This window comes from Triticum aestivum, chromosome 2D, assembly GCF_018294505.1.
Source record: "Triticum aestivum cultivar Chinese Spring chromosome 2D, IWGSC CS RefSeq v2.1, whole genome shotgun sequence".
Taxonomy (NCBI): domain Eukaryota; kingdom Viridiplantae; phylum Streptophyta; class Magnoliopsida; order Poales; family Poaceae; genus Triticum; species Triticum aestivum.
Window position 1 is genome coordinate 61,247,173 of NC_057799.1, and position 20,552 is coordinate 61,267,724.

Here is a 20,552-nt window from a genome sequence, read left to right on the forward strand (position 1 = left end):
TCGCTGCCTTGGAGCAGAAGATTGCAGAGACATGGAGAGTTAGGAGGAGCTGGCGGGTACCGGGCCAGGAAGACGGACACACCCCCCCCCCCCCCCAGCCGTAACGGTCGACGCATCACGGAAGTCGTGGCTGGAGTGGAAACCGACGAGGTTCTCAAGCAAGGCGGTAGCCCTTTGTGCCGTTTGTCGACGTAGCCGAGAGCGTACGATGGTGTAGCCGTGGTCGAGGTAGCCATGCGAAGAATACTGTGGTCGATGTCGAGTCGGGGTAGCCGGTGTCGAGGAAGTCGCTGTGGAGCCGCGGGCGCAAGGAGGCGCCGGGTTAGTCATGGGCACAGTGGTGTCGAAGTAGTGGTGCGCCGGGGAGAAGACGTTGTTGACGACATGTCGCACTGGGGACACATCATAGACGAAGGCACACACCGGTGTTGCCAGCACCAGGCATGCATAGACGGACGAAGACGAAGTTGACGAAGTGCCGCACCAGGCTTGCCAGGCCCGGGGACATGTCGTGGACGAAGGCACGCTTCGGTGTTGCCACCACCGGGCATGCGTAGACCGGGACCTGCACGAGCTGTACGCCATGTCGAAGAAGTCGGAGAGGCCAGCAGAGAAGGACTCGATGACGGTTGCGGCGCCAATCGGCGCGAGGCTGATGTTGCCCGCGGTCGTCGGAGTAGATGAAGTGGTCGGGGTAGATTAAGGCGACGCTGGCGACGGGCTGGTGTTGGACGAAGACGAAGGAGGTGGACGGGCGGCGGCAGCTACAGGGGTAGCGGCGGCGGCCAAAGAAGAGAGGCAGCGACAGCTAGGTTAGGAGCGCGGTGGCAGTGCTCGAAGGAGGCGAAGAACCCGATAGCGTGACGAAGACCGGCGCGGACGGTGGCGTTGCCGCGCCGAGGGAGACGGCGCGGCGCATACCATGGGGGGTCAATGCGCAGTGACGGCGGAGGGGACCGCGGGCCGCGGCGCTACGACCCGACGGGGCGACGCAGTGGCGGCGGGCAGGTCGGGGCGATGGCGGGAACGGATGACCTTGGGGCGGCGGCGGAAACCGCGGGCCGCAGCACTACGGCTCGAAGGGGCGGCGCAACGGCGGAAGTCGGGTCGGTGCAACCGCGGGAACGGTCTCGGGACGGCGGCGTCGACCGCGTGCCATGCTTGCTATGGCCCGACGAGGCGACGAAGCGGCGGCACGAGGGTCAGCGCAGCTACAGGGACGACCTGGTGCGGACAGCCTCGGGGCGGCGGTGGACCGCGGGCCGCGGCACTACGGCCCGAAGGGGCGACGCAGCGGTGACGCGGGTCGTTGCAGCCGAGAGAAGAACCATGGGGCGATGGCACTGCGACCCAATAGGGCGACGCAGCGGCAGCCCGTTGCTCGATCAGTGGAGGGGCGCGCTGAACTCGTGACAGACTTTACAGGACCTGCAAGGCGTGCGCAACCGACGGGCCTGGGCGGGCGTACAGGCGCGGCGTAGATCGACGTGCAGGCCGGCACGCGAACGGTGGCTGTGATGGGCCGTCGCATGGCGCGAGGCCGCCGGGTCGGGGCGATGTAGGTGGCCCGGTCAGAGTAGGGTGGTGACAGCCGGCGTAGGTTGACAGGCGGGCCGGCGCGCGAGGCCGCCGGGTCGGTGAAGAAGCCGATTGGTTGCGCCAGTGTCGGAGTAGAGGTGCACTGGTGTCGACGGCAGCGGCGGGCGACGCAAACCGATCGAGTATAGATCGGAAAACCAAAAAGAAAATGCCGATCAAAACGACCCGGAGCAAGGGCTCAGGAAAAAGACTCTTTAGGGCAGCCAGTCAACACGACTGACGGAAGAACCCTAGGTATTGGCGGCGCGGCCCCCGACGGCGGTCATGAAGGCCGACCGTCCCGGGGGCAGCGCGCGCGTGCGGAAGCCACGACGGTTTGGGTTTATGATAGAGGGATTTGGTTGAAATAGTTCGTTATATTGCTTGAGCCTCGTGGGCACATATATATAGGAGTACAATGATCAACTTAAAGTACAAGACAAGCCAGAACAAATTTTAGTCTATCTCGTTTTTCTTAATAATCAATATACTCAACAGTGACGGAGCTGTGCGTGCGGCCAGCTCACCCCGGGCATAAAAACCGAAGACCGAAAACTGAACCCGAAAAGACCGAGACCGAACCTGAAAAGACCGAACTAAAAAAGACCGAATAAACTTTGGTCTGCAAAACTACATGACCGAATTTAATACGGTCAAATCGGTCCTCTACCCTGCAGGACCGAAAAGACCATATAGACCGATCTATTTTAAAAGCCACACGCACAACAATGTTTACCTAAGGCCCAACTGGCTAGCCCAATCCTCACGAGCGAGACACTACCTCACCTCCTCACGATGAGCGACACAGAGGCACGAACCGCAGCCTCACTCTCGTTCCTCCCCCTTCTCTGCCAATGACCAACCCTAGCCGCCGCTAAGAGACCAGGCCCCGTGACGACCGCCTCCCCAAGGAGTGCTCCGATCCGCGGCCGTGACCGGTGAGATCCGCGCCGATCCGCTGCCGTGACCGGTGACGACCGCCAGGCAACCCAACCTCCCGTACATCGCTCCACAGCCTGCGAATCGCCATCCGCCAGTGGTGCTTCAGATCCCGTCCCCTTCCACGCTGCTGCACTGGCGTCAATCCGTCGCCACCGTCTCTTCCAAGCTGGCCGCCGCCTACTCTCCTTTTCCGGTGCTTTACCTCACAACTGAAGCTTGAAGATGAGCAAGTGACTCTTATGTATGTGCATGAGTGCATCAGATCGGCCAATAATGCCTAAGTGCAGAGCCTTGTGTCATGTCTAGATTATTGAATGTGTGTGCGTACCTATGTCAACGCATACTTATGTATGTGCAAAGCTATATTGTTCAGAATTTGTGATGTTAGCCTGTTACATACTTTTGTTGTCTAGCATTTGTCTAATTTTTCTTATACACACACGCACCTCTGTACATACATTTGTTGTCTCAATTTTGCATAAATAAATATGTACAGATACTCGAAGTAATGTATATGAATCTGAGTTGTGTCACTAAATTTGGTCTGTTTGGTCGGGACCGAACATTGGTATGTAAAGACCGAAGACCGAATAGTGGAAAACCGAAAAAACCGAAATTATTTCGGTCTTCAATTATGGAAGACCGAATTCTTGAAAGACCGAAAAGACCGAACCGAACAAACCGAAAAGACCGAACGCCCAGGCTGACGGCCAGCAACGCGGAGGCACGCGGCCGGTGAGATTTTCGGGTACCTCCAGTGGACACCTTGAGGCAGCGCTACAGATCGCGAGTGCGCGGCTAGAGGAGAATGACTTGGACGTGGAGGACCTTCATGGCTCCCTCCTATGTGTTCGAAGTTGAATAACCGCGGCTCCTCGCTCGGCTACGATGTGAGGACACCCAGCGTGATGCTCACGCTTAGCCTGGATTTTGCCATTAAGAAGCTCATGCAGGAGTGCGGTGCATGCCGGCTGCTCGCATGCATCAGGCAATGCCGAGGCGGTGCGAGAAGGCATGGCATAGCCCAGCGGCAGCGGAGCACGGCGGGGCTGGAGCGGCAAGCCTGCAACACGCATCAACATGCAGTGGTGACGCACATGGTGAGCAGCCGCGGGGCTGGCGGCGTTTGTGCTAGGGACGCACATAGCGAGCAGTACCGATGTGCAGTGGGCACGGTAAGTGGTAGCTCAATCCTCGGTAGACGCGACGGCCATCGGACGCCGGAGTGCAGCTGGACCAGCAAGCACGAACGGGGTACACATGAGATGGTAATGGAGTTGCAACGTGGTTGCTCGGCGTGCTCAAAATGGACTCAGCCAGGGGCAGTGGACGGCGCTAGCGAGCATGGCCTTCAGCACCCGGCGGGCTCCACTTCATCAACCGAAACCACCCGAGTCAGTTAAAATCATGCTACGACATCAACGAAACCACCCGAAGCAGTACAAAGTACTAAAGTTATCTGGTTTGAAAACTCGAGGGACCAAGTTTCGAGAGAGTCGAGGGACGAAAAATATACTTTGAGAGAGAAAAAGCAAACCCAAATGCCAGGAGATCAAAAAATGGCTACATTGGAGACAAACGAAAAAGTTGACATCGACGTCATATGTTTGTTGCATGTGAGATTTGAAGTTGGCCACATGGATGCCCGAAGTGTTTTTCTAGTAATGAGTATATTTTGCAGAACTGAAATATTGAAGTTTTCGTTGTCAATAAAAGAAACCTTGAAGTTTCTGATTCTGAGTAAAGTCTGAAACTCAGATCTAATTTATGGGTAAAAAATAGAATTAAATGTGGCACAAATTGATTAACTGGGGTAAAAATATGAAAACTTTACTAAATGGGGTAATTGCTGTCACAAACATCAAACCTGTGGGTAAAAAAAAGAATCAACTAAAAACTTACCTCTCAAGCGCCAGAATAAAAGACAAATGCCTTGCTAATATACCCGGAAGCCACCTGCTGTGTCCGTGAGATTTCTTCTCTGGAATGAATCAGATCTCCATCTTGCAAGTTTGAGGTTAAGGTGGTCTGATGAGAACTGGTCCCCATCATCGACTTGCATCTCCTTGAGCACCATGGCGTTCTCCACAAGGAACTTGGCGAGCTGGACCTGGAAGCAGTTAACCTCCATGGCCTTAAACTTGAGCGTCACCTTTCGCAGGCTCTTCTGCAGGCAGCTGAACGCGCATTTGTTGTTGGTCAAGGAACCCGGGAGCTCTGAGACGCCGCCGAGCTGCACGATGTCGCGATGCGTCGAGGACATGAGGGCGAGCCTATTGAACCTTTCCATGGATTGAGCGAAGGGTCCGCCGCCCATATTCCCGATCTTGCGTTCGTAGTCGTAGTCATATTCCATGTTTAGCCTAAGCCGGAGTTCGGACATCACCGGGCAAGAGTTGAGAAGCCTCGCCATTGCTAATCCCGTGTGTTTGTTCATGTACTTGTAGCGTCCTTCTACTTCGAGGAGCTCCAGATTTGGGAACGTGGGGAGGATGACGCCGGCGACGATGTCCTCGATGCAGCGGAGGCGCAGTTTCAGAGCCCTCGTGCCAGTGAAGCTTGTCAGAATGCGCGACACGGGTTCATAGTACTGTTGCACGCGATACTCGTGTCGAGAGACATCAAGGTCGACTCGTGCCAGAGCCGGCGTGGGTGATGTCAGCGAGAGCTTGACGGGGAATCCCTTGTAGCGGAAGGAGCGCAGACTCGGCATGTCGAGCTCGATGCCGGGATTGGCCCAAGGCTCGAGCTCCTCCTTGTGGGGACTAGCCTCGAGCACGAAGGCGGTGACCGTCTGGCACCGGAGACGGAGACGCGCCCTGAAACCGGGCCCACAAAATATCCACCTTGCGAGGTCCGGCTTCACCGCCGGCTTGTGGGCGACGTCCACCAGCACGAGGTTGGTGAGCGCCGGCGCGGCGTCGACCACGTCCTGGAGATACCCCTCGAAGATGACGCAGTCGCGCAGTTGCAGATCTGTCAGGCACGGGAAGTACATGTCGGTGGACAGCGGCGCCGTGGCCGTCGGCGGTGGATGTATGTCGCAGCGGGTGAGCGCTCCAACACCCGGAGCGTGGCGGCGCACGGCAGGGAGGCCAGCCAGGGGCGATAGCGATAATCGTCCGGCCGGCAGCGTACGTGGAGCTCTTCCAGCTGGACCGCGGCGGGGTGGGCGAGGACGACGCCGCCGACCCTGTCGTGGGCCTTCTCTTTCCGCTTCTCTTCTTTACACATGATGAAGCGATGTTGTTTGGCCCCGCTGTACGCCGATTTGTCCAGGGACAGCGTGAGGCTCTTGAGGTCCGCCGCGGCGCGGCGGAGGGCGTCGAGGACCTTGACGGCGTCGGGCAAGAAGAGCGAATCGGTGTATGAGGTTCTTTGTATGTAGCCGCCATAGGCGTAGGGCTCGAGGTAGTTGGTTGCACGTATGGTGGCGGCGTAGGGCTCGCTGTCCAGGCTGAGGGCGCCTGCCCGGAGCCATACTGGACGCCACCGTCGCGAGAGGACGGCGGTGGATGCGCCGGTCTTGGGTGGCGCGAAGGATAGGATGTGCTGGAGCAGGTCGTCCGGGAGGGCGGACAGGCGGTCGTCGGGGGCGGCGGCCATGGACGCAAGTTGGATCAGATGTGGATGTACGTGTACGTAATGTTTGGATCTCGCTAGGTTTTGTGGAGTCGGCTTGTATTTGGGAAACGAATGCCCCTAATAGTCCGTGCATATTTTTAGCGATTTTTTTTTTCGGGGATCTATAGATTTGGGTTCAATTTATGGTTATTGAATTTTGCAAACCCTGCTAAAAATCACCAAAAAAAAAGGACCCACATATCCAGCGGACGTCAGATTTTAGGCTTGGCAAAATAAACCTATTTTTTATGCAATTTGTGTTCGTCGAGGATGACAAGTCTAGTTGGTGAGCAAGGCAAATCCACCTCGGTTTTTTTTTTACCAGGAAATTATTGTGCTTGCAAACTTAATTTCCATCCTCACGCCCATATAAATTGCCATGAAAAATATTCGATTTGCCATGCCTAAAACTCTGACATCAGATTTCTAGCCTTTTCGGAAATAAAAGGCGGGCCAAACATACAATCTAGAATACAGGTTCTATATGTCTTACCTTCTTTTCTGTGTCCTCGCTCCTCACCCCACCTCCTTCGTTTTTCATTTTGCCAATTTCGCTTGTTGTTTTTGAAATTGTATTCATTGACCCACATTTTATTGGCTTACTAAGTAAAATCATGTTTCTTTGTTAAGTCAATGGCTAATGATTTAATTGGCAACTTAAGTCCATGAATATATTTAATCACATTTTTTTTGAGGGGATACTTAATAACACTAACAATAATATTACAGGTAAATCATGATGATTATATACAAAAATGTTTGCTCTCACTGTAAGACATAGTCAATTATCTATTAATAATAGATAAAATGTATGGATATAGAAAATTACGATAATTTTTCTAGGTTGAAGGCAATACAGAACACAAAACACAACCTTAAGTTTTCTTTCATTTTTCTCCTTTTTCCTTTTGTGACCCAGTCTGTCCACGTTCTTTGCTAGTATGGGCCAAATTACGGCGCATATGCTATATGCCGCATATGTCAGCATATATAGTACTTAGCTTCACATGTCGCTCGGGCATGGGTCGTGGCCCGGTAGCAAAATTTTCCGGGTTAGCACCTTTTTCTTCTTTCCAATTTTGTCTACTTTTTATTTTATTTTTATAAATTACATGGAAGACTTTTTAAATTTACATGGATATTTAAAAACTAGAGTGAAAACTTTTGTAAGTGTCACCAACACTTGCTGAAATTACAGAAACATTTGAAAAATTAGGGAGAACACCATTTTAAATTTGTGAACACTTTTAGTCTTAAAGTACACATCTTCTAGAATTACATTAACATTTTATAAATGTGCAACAGTTCTTAAAACTACACGAAATATATTTTTCTTCAAAAAAAGGCGTTAACATTTTCAAATCACAAAGCCTTTTTTATGACATGGACATTTTTTAAAATATGTAAACACATTTATAAAATGATGTGAACACTTCTATAAAATAATCATGAACACATATTAAATGGATGACATTGGCACACACCAATTCCATTGGCTACAATCCAAACGTTTTGAAAAAAGTCCATTGGCTACAAACTGTTTCATCAAACGATTCTTGGATGACGTTGAATTATCAAAGTCGAAGAAGAATACGCCTGCTACGACCTTTCCAACAACTACAACATTGATTGTGACTGTGCTAAGATCATGTTAATGCACCTGCAAAAAAATCAATGTTGATGCAGCATTAAGAAAAAACAAAGATAGGGCAGCCGTGGCGGCGGTCGCCTGCGAAGGCTAGTGATGCTATATGTGTGTGTCTCGTCGGCGGTGGCTTACTCCAGTACTTCTGCTCCGAAGACTCTCGAAGCGATGGCATGTAGAGAAGTGCTGGCACGACTTGAATATTCAACAAGCTATGGTGGCAAGAGAGATTTCCTTGGGGTGATAACACTTTCCAAAACAACCTGAAGCCTTTTTTAGGTCGCACTCACGAAGGAGATTAAAGCTTGGTCTAATGAATTATAAGCTATTGGTTTTAGCCGTGAAAAGTGAAGGTAATGTAGAAGCTCAAAGACTAGTGCAGAGCTCTATCTCTCAACCAGATGGCCGTCATACGTCTGGTTTCTAATTTCGTCAGGAGGCGTAGGCATTTCCCGTTTATTCGTTTGTAATTAATAAAAGGTGGAAATTCTCTCAAAAGGAAAAACCGCTGCCCTAAACAAGAGAAGATATTTCGTCAGCCCGAGGCGGTTCGACAGGTCCAAAATTGAATAAATCCAAACATGCACATGGACTTGAGGTTTCTGCTCGCGAGCTCATATGCTCCCCATGAGCAATAAAATCGGAAAAATATTAGTCCCTCCTTCCCAAAATCTTAGGCATATAAGATTTTCATGCAATCCCATAATCTAAGACACACGTGCCTTTATCTCTCATTTAGTTACAGCCATCACTAATGATCCCTATTTTTTTTGGAAACGAAAACAAATTGTTGGCTAGGTCTATCACGCGGTTAGCTCACAAGTCACAACGTCCTCTTCATTTGAGATTGGATCGCTCAAGTAAACCTGCCGCTAATTTTCATGCAGAAACTAATACGCCTAACATTATGGGAAGGAGGGAGTAATAAAAAAACCGGGTATTTCGTAGGAACAAACATTGACGAAATCTCAACATGTATTTTGGAATGTTGTTTCTTCATGAAAATTTACACATATGTTGAGATTTGTTTTATATTAACTCTAAAAATCAGTTTTTTTTTAGAACCAAGGCTCAAGAAGAGTCCGGCTTTGAATTAACAAAGCCATCAACCGGCCAGGATTACAGAGATTACAACCACGAACCACACAAAGAAAAGGAAAAACCATGGCAAAGATACAAAGGCGATGGGAGACAGCTCACATAGCACACAACCAGCTAGATACCAGATCAACATGAAGCTAATAGCTAGGAGATGCTAGGGACCTCTTGCACACGCAACCAAGGGGAAGGCAACTGCCGGCTCAGGGCAAGGAAACGACGACGATGAGAGGCATGCCATCGCCAGAACACCAGGGGCTTGTAGAGAACACAATGAGACCGTTCCATCGTCAAAGAAGGCCCCTGCCTCCTCGCCTGGCTCGAAAGGCGCCGCACCGTTGAGCGATGGACTGGTTCACCCTAGAACCTGCCTGAATGGCACCCAAGGAAGCCACAGGAGCGGAACCAGGTGTTCCTCACATGTCGACGGCGACTCACCTAGAGCCAAGCAGCCCCAAAACCGAAGATCGGGTGAGAAAGAGGGTGAGCTGCCAGGATGAAGGGCAACAACAAGGGCCAAGACCAAAACTCAGAAGCTCTGGCACCCTCGGCGAGCTGGAGAGGGAACCACCGGAGGAGGGGAACCCTATCCCCTCCCTTCCTGGAGATCCACGGCACCGGAGGCCCTCAAAAGCCGCACGAAGTGCACCACCATAACAGAACCCCGCACCAGGGGCGGCATGGCTGCCGCTGGAGACTTGCTGTCGCCGCCGCCGCACACCCAACCGCACCACACCGAAGCCCACCGCCCCACTTGTTCCCAACAACAGCGTCTTCAAGAAGATTACGGTGCCAGGGGCGTCGCCGCTGTCCAACAAAGTTTGGGTTTTCACCCGGGAAGCAAGGGGGCATGTGACGGGGAGGACAGGACCTGACCGGCGCCTCCAAGGAGGTGAGCGGCGCCCGCGAGCGTCGCCGCCGTCGCGCCAGCAAGGCTGGCTAGGGGTTTCCCCCGGTCCTGGAACCCCTCCATCCGCTCCCACCCACCGAAACCAGCCCCCCATGTCGTAGCAGACCGGATTTGGAGGGGGGAGGAGCACGCCGCTGGAAAGTTGGGGTGGAGGCGGCCAGATCTGACGCCGCTGAAGCCGGAGCCGACGCCGAGCCCAGATCCGCATCCTCCGGAGGTCTCACCGTCCTCACGGTCAAGACTGTCGGCCCACGCCCGCGCCACCAGGAGCCAAAAGCTGGAGGCGCCACACCAGACAGGGCCGCCGCCCCAGATCCTGCAGCCCCCTGCGCGCGAGGCGAGGCAGCGAGGACCCCGCCGCCACCATCATCAGCAGCACACCAAGCTTGCCCGGCGGCTGCCTCCGGTGGCGGCGAGGGGAGCTCGAGGAGGGGGGAGGTGCGGCGGCGGGATTAGGTATCGCCCCTCGAGTCGCCCGAGCGGGCGACGCGAGGGAGGGGAGGGGGCCAAAATCAGTTTTTGTAATAATTTTACTGTTCATGAGGGTGGAGAAGGTCACTTTGGCATGGACAGGCGCTTCAATATTGGATTGATTGCCGACGACGACATCACATTGTTGCCTGTAAGAGTTTCCGTAGCTCCCAGGCTCCCACGATCAAGTGCCGTGAGCAGAGCACAGTGATTTTTTTTTTTAAATACTTTCTTTTTGCGGGGGAGAGCACATTGATTCGAACATGTATAAACGACAAGCCATCAGAAGCTGGAGCAGATCGCTACTGCTGCACACTAAAGTTCAGGTTCCGTAGTTCCTTCGAACTTTTAAACGGCGTGCATCTTCGGACGCCATTTGGCACCTGCTCCTTGTAGTTCAGAGGGCTAGGCTAAGCCAGAATGGTTACAGTTTATTCACCGACGTCAGCGGAGACTGCCGGCCTAATCAGATGCCTAACTAATGATTGAGATTGACTAATTTTGATGTTAAAAAAGGAGATTGAATAATTTTGGAGCATGACTTGCTAAATCAGTAGTTAAAACCACTGGACAATCAATCTCGAAAAGAAAAGAAAATCACTGGATAAGCCATGTGTGACCGCCAATTCGATAGGGTTCTACAAACATGTTGATCGGTGAACGTGTTGCACCTGAATCTCTATCTGATTCGATATAATAGTATATGAAATGGTCCGGTTAGATTTGATTGACCAATAATCCAGGCCGGCCAAAAACTGTTCATGCAACAGATAAGAAAAATGGTTGAAACATGCGTCCTTTAACGAAGCAATTGTTAAAATCTTAATTGCGCAATTTAATCTACTCCGTATTAATTTTTTATCAGAATTTACCATTACATCTTCTGTGTATTTAGTGCATGGTGCTCCTATCCTCGATCCATGCATGATCATGGATGCGACGAAGGAAAGTAGGTCCCATGCGGAGTGCCGCCCGGCCGGCTTCAGTGGAGGGTTCCCAATGGTGCAAAAATGTATTCCTCGGAGGAACCGGACGACGTCGACAACTTTTCCCCAGACCTGTCCCGCCGCCTGCTCGGCATTCGCAGGGGCCACCTGCTCCTCACCACATCTACACCCAGGCGGCAGCAAGGGTCGGGCTTCCATGAGCAGGACGGCGGCGGCCTCGTGGCGGCGTCGCCCGTCGGCGAAGGGAGGCGTGAAGCCGGAGGCCGCTGGCATTCCTCGGACGCTGCAGCTCGGCGCCATGATCCTCGTCTTGTGCCTCCTGAACATCTGCTTCAATATTTACAACAAGCCGGTCAGTACTAATCTCCACTTTTCTCCTTCTCCTTTGGGAATCGTTTCGTGATCCTATTCCAATATGCATGTGACTGAATTACTGATGATGATGCTACACAGGTTCAGAAACTATTCCCCTTCCCTTACACTTACACCATCACCACCTTCCACTTCGCATTCGGCTCCTTCTTCATCACTCTCATGTGGCTGCTAAACCTGCATCCCAAACCAAGGTTCTCGCTTCAACAGGTGACACAAGGATAAACACTGATCTTTCCAATTTGTAGAACTATAGAGAGAGAAGAATTGGCGAAATATGATGGATGTTGTATTGAACCTCTCGGGCGGTTTATACATAGTAGATGGCTTGGAGGGCAAGAAACATTTCCTAAAGATAAGGCAGGAGATTATTACAAATCATATGCTACCAAATACAAACATCCCCCGACAGTCGTAACGGTAGCGTCGCAGACAATAAGAGCGTCGCGGATGATCAGACTGGAGAAACCGACGGGCTGACATCCCCCCCATAGTCGTAGTGGGAGCGCCGTGGACGGTGTCACGTCACGGACACGTTGACTGTAGAGGAAATCGCTGAGTTGCTCAAGCGAGGTGATAGCCCTTTGTGCCGAATTCGAGGAAGCCGAGAGCATGGGTGGCGGAGCCGTGGTCGAGGTAGCCGTGCAAGGGGTCACCGTAGTCGATGTCATGGTCGGGTGCTGGTGCGAGCTAGTCGCACATGAAGTCGCAGGCGCACAGTGTGCAAAGAAAGTGATGAAGGCACGTCGAGGCAGTCGTCGAGGAAGCAGATGCCGAAGGAGACGCAGTCCGAGTCATCGAGGACGAGGTGCGGCCATAGTTGTGCCAGAACCAGACGCACGTCGGGGACGAAGGCATACTCTGGTTTTGCCAGAACCGAGTACGCAAAGAAGAACTCGATGGTGACATCATCGAGGCAGGTGTAGTGGAGGGTGTCGCTGCCGAAGAAGACATTGCCAATGCCAATGAAGACGAGGCGCCGATCTAAGCTTGCCAGAGGAACGCGTTGGGGACGAAGGCACGTACCGATGTTGCCGGTACCGGGCGTGCAAAGGCAGGGACCCGTGCAAATGCAGGGAGATGATTACAAATCATATGCTACCAATACAGAGATATGCATAGATACTCTAACACAATTTACCCGGTCATGTTAAAATTAAAACATTTCCCTTCGATAACATGTTCATGAGTCATGTCAAGTCGTAAAGTAATGCAAGTCTGTAATGACTGGGTTACTCTTCTAATTATCGGTGCAGTACGCAAAGATCCTTCCTTTGGCGTTAATACACATGATGGCCATTGTCTTCGCCAACATGAGTTTGGGCAAGGTGGCGGTCTCCTTCACGCACACCATCAAGGCAGGGAACGCCGTTCCACTCTCTGTCTTGTTGCTCAGGCAGGTATTTGATTTCAGGCTTTCTTGTGTTATCTGTCCCAGTAATAAAATGTGCAGAAAGAGATGAATATGTAGTTCTTAATTGTTCTGTTCTTGCAGACACCTTCTCTACTTGTATTAGGTTCTCTCGGGTCGGTTGTTGGTGGAGTTGTACTGGCATCTATGACTGAAATTTCTTTCAACTGGTTAGTTGCAATGTTTGCTATCTCTTAAATTCTAGTGTCAAAAGATTGGGGAAACATTGGCTCTGTTATTACCCTCTTCACATCTTTGCAAGCTATATTTGAATGTATCACACTGTCCATTAGTTCAGTCAATCTTATTCACTGCCACTCTGGAAAGAAAGAAATAGTGGTTCACATTATTGGCAATCGAGTTAGTCTTATACGCATGTATCACTCAAAACATTCTAAAATGGGAAGTAAGGTGTGAACTTTGGATAGACTCTTGTTAGGTTGCAACTTAAAACTCCAGTTAGTTTAGCTCAATTAATGCAGGAATTTTTATTCTGTTTTGCAATCCAAAATATTGGCTGTACTTCAGGCTTTGGCAAATGGGTTATTTCTCGTGGTCTTAAGCAGAGCCATCTGCCATCATGTATACTAATTGTGTAAGTACGCTGGGGAAACTGGATAGGATTTTGCAGTGCCAGGGATTCCAATGACCAATCGCGAAATGCTTTCAACAAGAAAATTCTTGCTGATAAAGAGGTGACTTGCTACTTTATTTTGTTCTACTGGATATTCACATCGTAGAAGCATGATAAATATCGTGAAGCACATTCTCCTTACACATAATTTTTCGTTGCAGGAAAAATTGGACGATATAAACCCTTTTCAATTATGACTATCATGTCATTTTTGTGTTCGGTCCAATTAACGCTATATCTAGAGGGCATAAAGTTTAGCCGGCTGTTCCTACGGAGCACCGTGAGTATTGCTAGCTTGCAAAAGTAGATATCGATTGTTTTGGCACTTTTTTGGCTAACAAAAAAATCAAACATTGTGCCTTACTGTAGGGGTTAAATCTTCAAGAACTATGCCTGAAAGCGGGCATTGCGGCCACTTATTTCCATTTTTACCAACAAGTATGTCAATCTTCGCGAAGGATCAGCTAAGACCACATAGCGCATAATTATACATAATAGTAGTTCATAACACCCACATAATTGTTCATAATTAAAGTAGAATAGCACTTGCTTCGAGCTAAACTAAAGATAAAATGGGTCGGAGTGAGGATTTATCAACTCAGCGTGTGGGTGCCTTGCAGGAGTCATCGCAGTCGGCGGTGGCAACCTCCTCGAAGATTACATCGTGCTTGCGATCCACCTAGGCCAAGTACCGGCGATAGGCCTCTGCCTCGTGTTCGCCGACAATGGACTGCAAGAATGCTTGTTTAACCTCCACCATCTCGGCGTCGGAGGCGAACTAGACGGCCGCCTCCGTGTCAGGCGTTCTACTCCTCCGCCTCTCGGTGCTCCTCGTCGTCAAGCAACGCACACTCATACTCCCGCTCTGCCACCTCCCATGAGAAGAGGATGTGGTCGCCGGCGCCACCCTCGTATCGGCTTCATCCGTCGCCTGCCCATCCTCCTCCTCCACCTCGCCCCCCTCCTGCTCTTCCTCAGCCTCCTTCTCCTCTTCCTCGAATTCCCTCAACATGGACACCGCGAGCTGTGCCACCTTCCGCTCATCGTCGGAGTCATCGTTCGACGATGACGAGTCGATGGGATAACGTCCGCTGCGGTGACACCCCATCTCTTGCCCCACGACCGGCAGCGCAGCATGGCTATTTGAGTGGCGGCGGCCAACTTTATAAGGGGGGAGGGGGTAAATTTGGCGCTTCTCCCTGGTTGAGTCATTTTTCTGGTGAGATGAGAACACAAAGGAGTTTTGAGGAGAAGTGGTGTTGCTCGCTCAAATTTGAGCCAAAAAGAATCTTTCAAGACTTAACTCCTCAATTTTTTGAGTTATAAGTTTGAGGCTTCGATTAGGTGTGGTTTAACTCCTCAAAAGATACCAATTTGAGAAGTTAAGAAATTTAAGTGTTCGATTAGAGATGCTCTTGGTAGTTGTAGAAGCTTTATATCACCACGATCAATCGGTTTCTATGCTCAGCGATGTTGGACGAGTGGTCGTGCATATTAAGTTTCATGACCTGAAATTCAACTATTACCACTTTTTTGTTTTTCATGTTTGATATTTACCATCAATTCTATTTTAATTTTCCTTTATTTACTTGTAGTAAAGTTTCTACTTTGTTTTTGTGGCAGGTTTCATATAGTTTATTGGCCAGAATATTACCTGTAACCCGTTCTGTTGCGGACTTCTTCAAACGAGTTGTCAACATATCATATGTTCTCTTCTTCAGAACTCCAATTTCACCTATAAATGTCCTTTGTAACTTTATAACCAACCGATCCTACTTTTTTATATTCTAGTAACTCACTCTCCTATTTATTTGTGTCTGAAATATATCCTTATCTGCAGGAACTGGTCTGCCTCTACTCGGTGTTTTCATGTACTCTAGATTCAAGAAAGCAAAATCGAAGACAAATGCTGCATAAAAATAGTTTATACTAGACGCGTTGTCGGGCCCGTTTATATTTTGATAGAATAATAGAAATATCCGTACCAAATATTGGAGCAAATTTGCATAATCTAACCCATATATTGGTTAGCACTTGAAGAGGAATTTAATCTGATTGAAAGTAGAGCGATTGTAGAGGGGCTAGTATGCACTCTCTTTCTTTATGATTATGAGGGCATATGAAGTGCAAAAATCTTTGTGAAGAAAAACACAACTTGTATCATAACTGATCTGATTGTATTATCTAGACATTGTAGGAAAACAAAAAGTATGTTATATAATTTTGAATGACTTGTATCACACAAGTACGTTGAATGAAATGACATGTATGTGTGAAGGTAGAACCAGATATCAACAACCACTAGTAGAAAACAGGGCTTTGGTTCGGGCCTGGCCAGCCCATTAGTCCCGGTTCTGCACGAACCGGGACCCATGGGGGGCATTCGTCCCGGTTCGTGAGCCCAGGGGGCCGGCCGGGGCCTCGTGGGCATTGGTCCCGATTCATCTGGACCCATTTGTCCCAGTTCTAGGCACGAACTGGGACCAATGGTCCTCGCTCCTAGCCCACATACATTGGTCCCGGTTCGTGCATAGAACCGAGACAGAAGGGGGAGCTTTAGTCCCGGTTCCAGCCACGAACTGGGACAAATGAGTTGCCTATATATACCCCATCACCACAGCAGAGCACTCCACAGTGCTCTGTTTTTTCTGGCCGGCGAAGGGAGGGCATTTGGGTGCTCTAGCTCACCTCCTATGCACATGAGCTGTTCGATGTAATGTCCGAGCCACACTAGTTAATCTTTCTCCTCTCGAAACTCGACCTCCGAGCTCCATTTTCCCCGAGATTTGTCTAGGTTTAGCGGTCCGTCACGTCCCGTCCCCGTCTTCACCTCCGTCGATCGCCCGCGCCAATCTCGTCGCCGGCACCACCGTGGTGAGCCTCTTGTTCTTATCTTCTTTATGAAAGAAAAAAATTCTTACTTCAGATAGATACTTGTCTAATTTTCTTACTTTTATTATTCCTTGTTATTATACAGTGCGATGATTTTGGTATCCGCCCCCGTCGGCCCTCGTCCTATCTATGATTCAGATGTGGTATATATTATCTTTTTATAACTATTTGGTTCATTTATTGTTTATGGCAATCATGCCGACCAACGTGACATGGATTTTATTTATCTAGGAGGTGGTTGAACCGGAAATTCCAACCGACCCTATTATCGAGAGGTTAAATTTAGTTGAAGAAGAAAACAATTACTTGAAGGAAAAAATAAAAAAATTGAGGAGGAGAAGATGATATTGGAGTTGCATGTTGCGGATGTCGTAGATGATCACAAGATCAAGATGGATGCAATGCGGTTGAAGATTAGAAAGATTAGAAAATATGACATTCATACCGAGGCTTGGTATCATTATGCCATTGGATCAATTGTTACCTTGGTTGTGATTATGATCGCATTTGTTGTTGCATTGAAAGGTTTTACATAGTTTCAATGTATGGTTTAACTAGATGTTCTGGAGAGCTATATGTTGTTCAATTTGAACTATGTATGTACTTTGGTTTTAATGTGATGATGAACTACTATTAATTTGGTCACTTATCTATCCATGTGAATCTGTAATGGTTTTTGACACACATAATTATATATAATCCACGCAGATGAATCGCCAATGGATGTACGATGACAGACACACCTCCTAGTACATTAAGGGCCTGCATAATTTTCTCGAAGTGGCTGAGGCAAACAAGCAGAATGGTTTTATGTGTTGTCCATGCCCCAACCCTCTCAACTTTTTAGCACATGCTATGTGGGTGAAATGATGATACCATGCCAATTTTCAATCTTTTCAGAGTTCATTTGAAATGCTTTTGAATTTCAGGGTCTTATAGCTCAAAAAAAATCAGTAAATGCATGAAAAATAACAAATGAAGTCAGAAAGGGTTGAAAATTGATGATGTGGCTTTGAATGGTGCATTTTGAACACACAAAAAGTCTGGAGTTCAAATAAGTTCACAAAAATGAAATCCCTTTGTAACAGATGAGTTTCCGTATGAAACCCTAATACTTCGAAAGAGATTGTCCATTTTGTACACGAAATGCATCTAGTTTTTGCCGTAACCCTCTCCACTTTTTAGCACATGCTATGTGGGTGAAATGATGATACCATGCCAACTTTCAACCTTTTCAGAGTTCATTTGAAATGCTTTTCAATTTCAGGGTCTTATAGCTCAAAACAAATCAGTAAATGCATGAAAAATAACAAATGAAGTCATGAAGGGTTCAAAATTGATGATGTGGCTTTGAATGGTGCATTTTGAACACACAAAAAGTCTGGAGTTCAAATAAGTTCAAAAAAAAATCCCTTTGTAACAGATGAGTTTCCGTATGAAACCCTGAACTTCGAAAGAGATTGTCCATTTTGTACACGAAGTGCATCTAGTTTTTACCGTAACCCTCTCAACTTTTTAGCACATGCTATGTGGGTGAAATGATGATACCATGCCAACTTTCAACCTTTTTAGAGTTCATTTGAAATGCTTTTCAATTTTAGGGTCTTATAGCTCAAAAGAAATCAGTAAATGCATGAAAAATAACAAATGAAGTCAAAAAGGGTTCAAAATTGATGATGTGGCTTTGAATGGTGCATTTTGAACACACAAAAAGTCTGGAGTTCAAATAAGTTCAAAAAAATGAAATCCCTTTGTAACAGATGAGTTTTCGTCCGAAACCCTGATACTTCGAAACAGATTGTCCATTTTGTACATGAAGTGCATCCAGTTTTTCCCATAACCCTCTCAACTTTTTAGCACATGCTATGTGGGTGAAATTATGATACCATGCCAACTTTCAACATTTTCAGAGTTCATTTGAAATGCTTTTCAATTTTAGGGTCATTTAGCTCAAAAATAATCAATCAAAATATTCTGTTATGATCAACTAAAACAAAACTATAATATCCTTTAATAGCAAAAAGAAAATCAACTAAAAAACTTTTATAAAACTCTAATAGCAAAAGGAATCAACTAAAAAGCTTTTATAAACCTCTAGTATTTTTAAACTAAAATTATATGAAATTTATGCAACTAAAATTATCAAAGTATTTTTTGTTCAAAACATGAAAAGCAGAAAGAATTATCATAAAGAATTTTTTGTTAGAAACTTTAGTAGCAAAAAGAATTTTCATAAAGAATTTTTTTGATAGAAACTAAAATAACAAAATATGTTTTTGCATATAATGATAAAACGCAGTAATATTAAATAGCATGAAAAAGAATCACTCAAAATATATTTTTATAGTGAAGTTATTCACAAACTAGTGATTCACACAAATTTCAAAGAATTAAAATTTAAACTATTCAAATTTGGAAACTAATGGCAGTAACAGAAAATTTATAATTATTACGACCTAAAAGCAAAAAGAATAAAAAAACAAAGCAAAAATCAAAAGAAAATAAATAATTCAAAAAACAAAAAAACTGGAAAAAATAAAAAATGCCGCCTAATGGGCCACACGGCCTGCATACGACTAGAAACCCATCTGTACATAGGCCAGGATGCAGGGCCGCAGGCCCAATAGGCCCAACATGGCAGTGACAAGGGTAGGCAAGTACTGCCTGCATATTAGAGAGGAGCTCAGCACCTGAGCCGCAACGCAGCTTATAAACAGGTGCTGAGCTCTCTCAGCTAGCGAGGTGGGACTAAACTCCCACCACACCACCGTTGTGCCACCCTTTGGTCCCGGTTGGTGGCACCAACCGGGACCAATTCCCCCCTTTGGTCCGAGTTGGTGGCACCAACCGGGACTAATGCCTACCTTTAGTCCCAGTTCGTGCCACCAACCGGGACCAAAGGTCCCTGTTTCCCGCCCTTTGGGCTGCTGAAAAGAGACCTTTGTTCCCGGTTGGTGGCACCAACCGGGACTAAAGGTACCGGTTGGTACCACCAACCGGGACAAAAGGCTTTGCTATATAAGATGACACTTAGGAAATTTTCACTTCTCATCTCGCAGTTGCCGCCCCGACGATGCCGACGACATCGACGCCGCCAGGCTGCCCCGACGCCGCCCGCCGCCCGCCGCCCCCGCTGTCGCCGTCGCCCGCGCCCCTCGCCCGCCGCCGTCGCCGCTCGCCGCCCCTACCCCGACGCGCCGCCCCTACCCCGACGCGCCGCCCCGGCCCTGCCCCGTCGTCGCCGTCGCCCTGCCCCGCCCCCTTCGTCGCCGTCGCCCCCTACCCCGAGCGCGCGCCCCCTGCCCCGTCGCCGTCCTCGCCTCCGACCCCGTGATACGTCTCCAACATATCTATAATTTTTTATTGTTCCATGCTATATTATATTCTGTTTTGGACATTAATGGGCTTTATTATACACTTTTATATTATTTTTGGGACTAACCTATTAACCGGAGGCCCAGCCCAGAATTGCTGTTTTTTTCCTATTTCAGAGTTTCGCATAAAAAGAATATCAAACGGAGTCCAAACGGAATGAAACCTTCGGGAACGTGATTTTAGGAACGAACATGATCCAGAGGACTTGGACCCTACGTCAAGACATCAACCAGGAAGGCACGAGGTAGGGGGCGCGCCTACCCCCCCCCCCCCCAGGGCACGCCCTCCACCCTCGTGGGCCCCACGTTGCTCCACCGACGTACTTCTTCCTCCTATATATACCCATGTACCCCCAAACTACCAGATACGGAGCCAAAAACCTAATTCCACCGCCGCAACCTTCTGTACCCGTGAGATCCCATCTTGGGGCCTTTTCCGGAGCTCCGCCGGAGGGGGCATCGATCACGGAGGGCTTCTACATCAACACCATAGCCTCTCCGATGATGTGTGAGTAGTTTACCTCAGACCTTCGGGTCCATAGTTATTAGCTAGATGGCTTTTTCTCTCTTTTTGGATCTCAATACAATGTTCTCCCCCTCTCTCGTGGAGATCTATTCGATGTAATCTTCTTTTGCGGTGTGTTTGTTGAGACC

The 20,552-nt window shown here is 48.5% G+C and overlaps 1 pseudogene; it reads left to right on the top strand.

Annotated features, from left to right (window-relative positions):
• The first annotated feature begins 11,411 nt into the window (after positions 1 to 11,411).
• Positions 11,412 to 15,549, top strand: LOC123055644 (phosphoenolpyruvate/phosphate translocator 3, chloroplastic-like; annotated as a pseudogene).
• Positions 15,550 to 20,552: the final 5,003 nt, after the last annotated feature.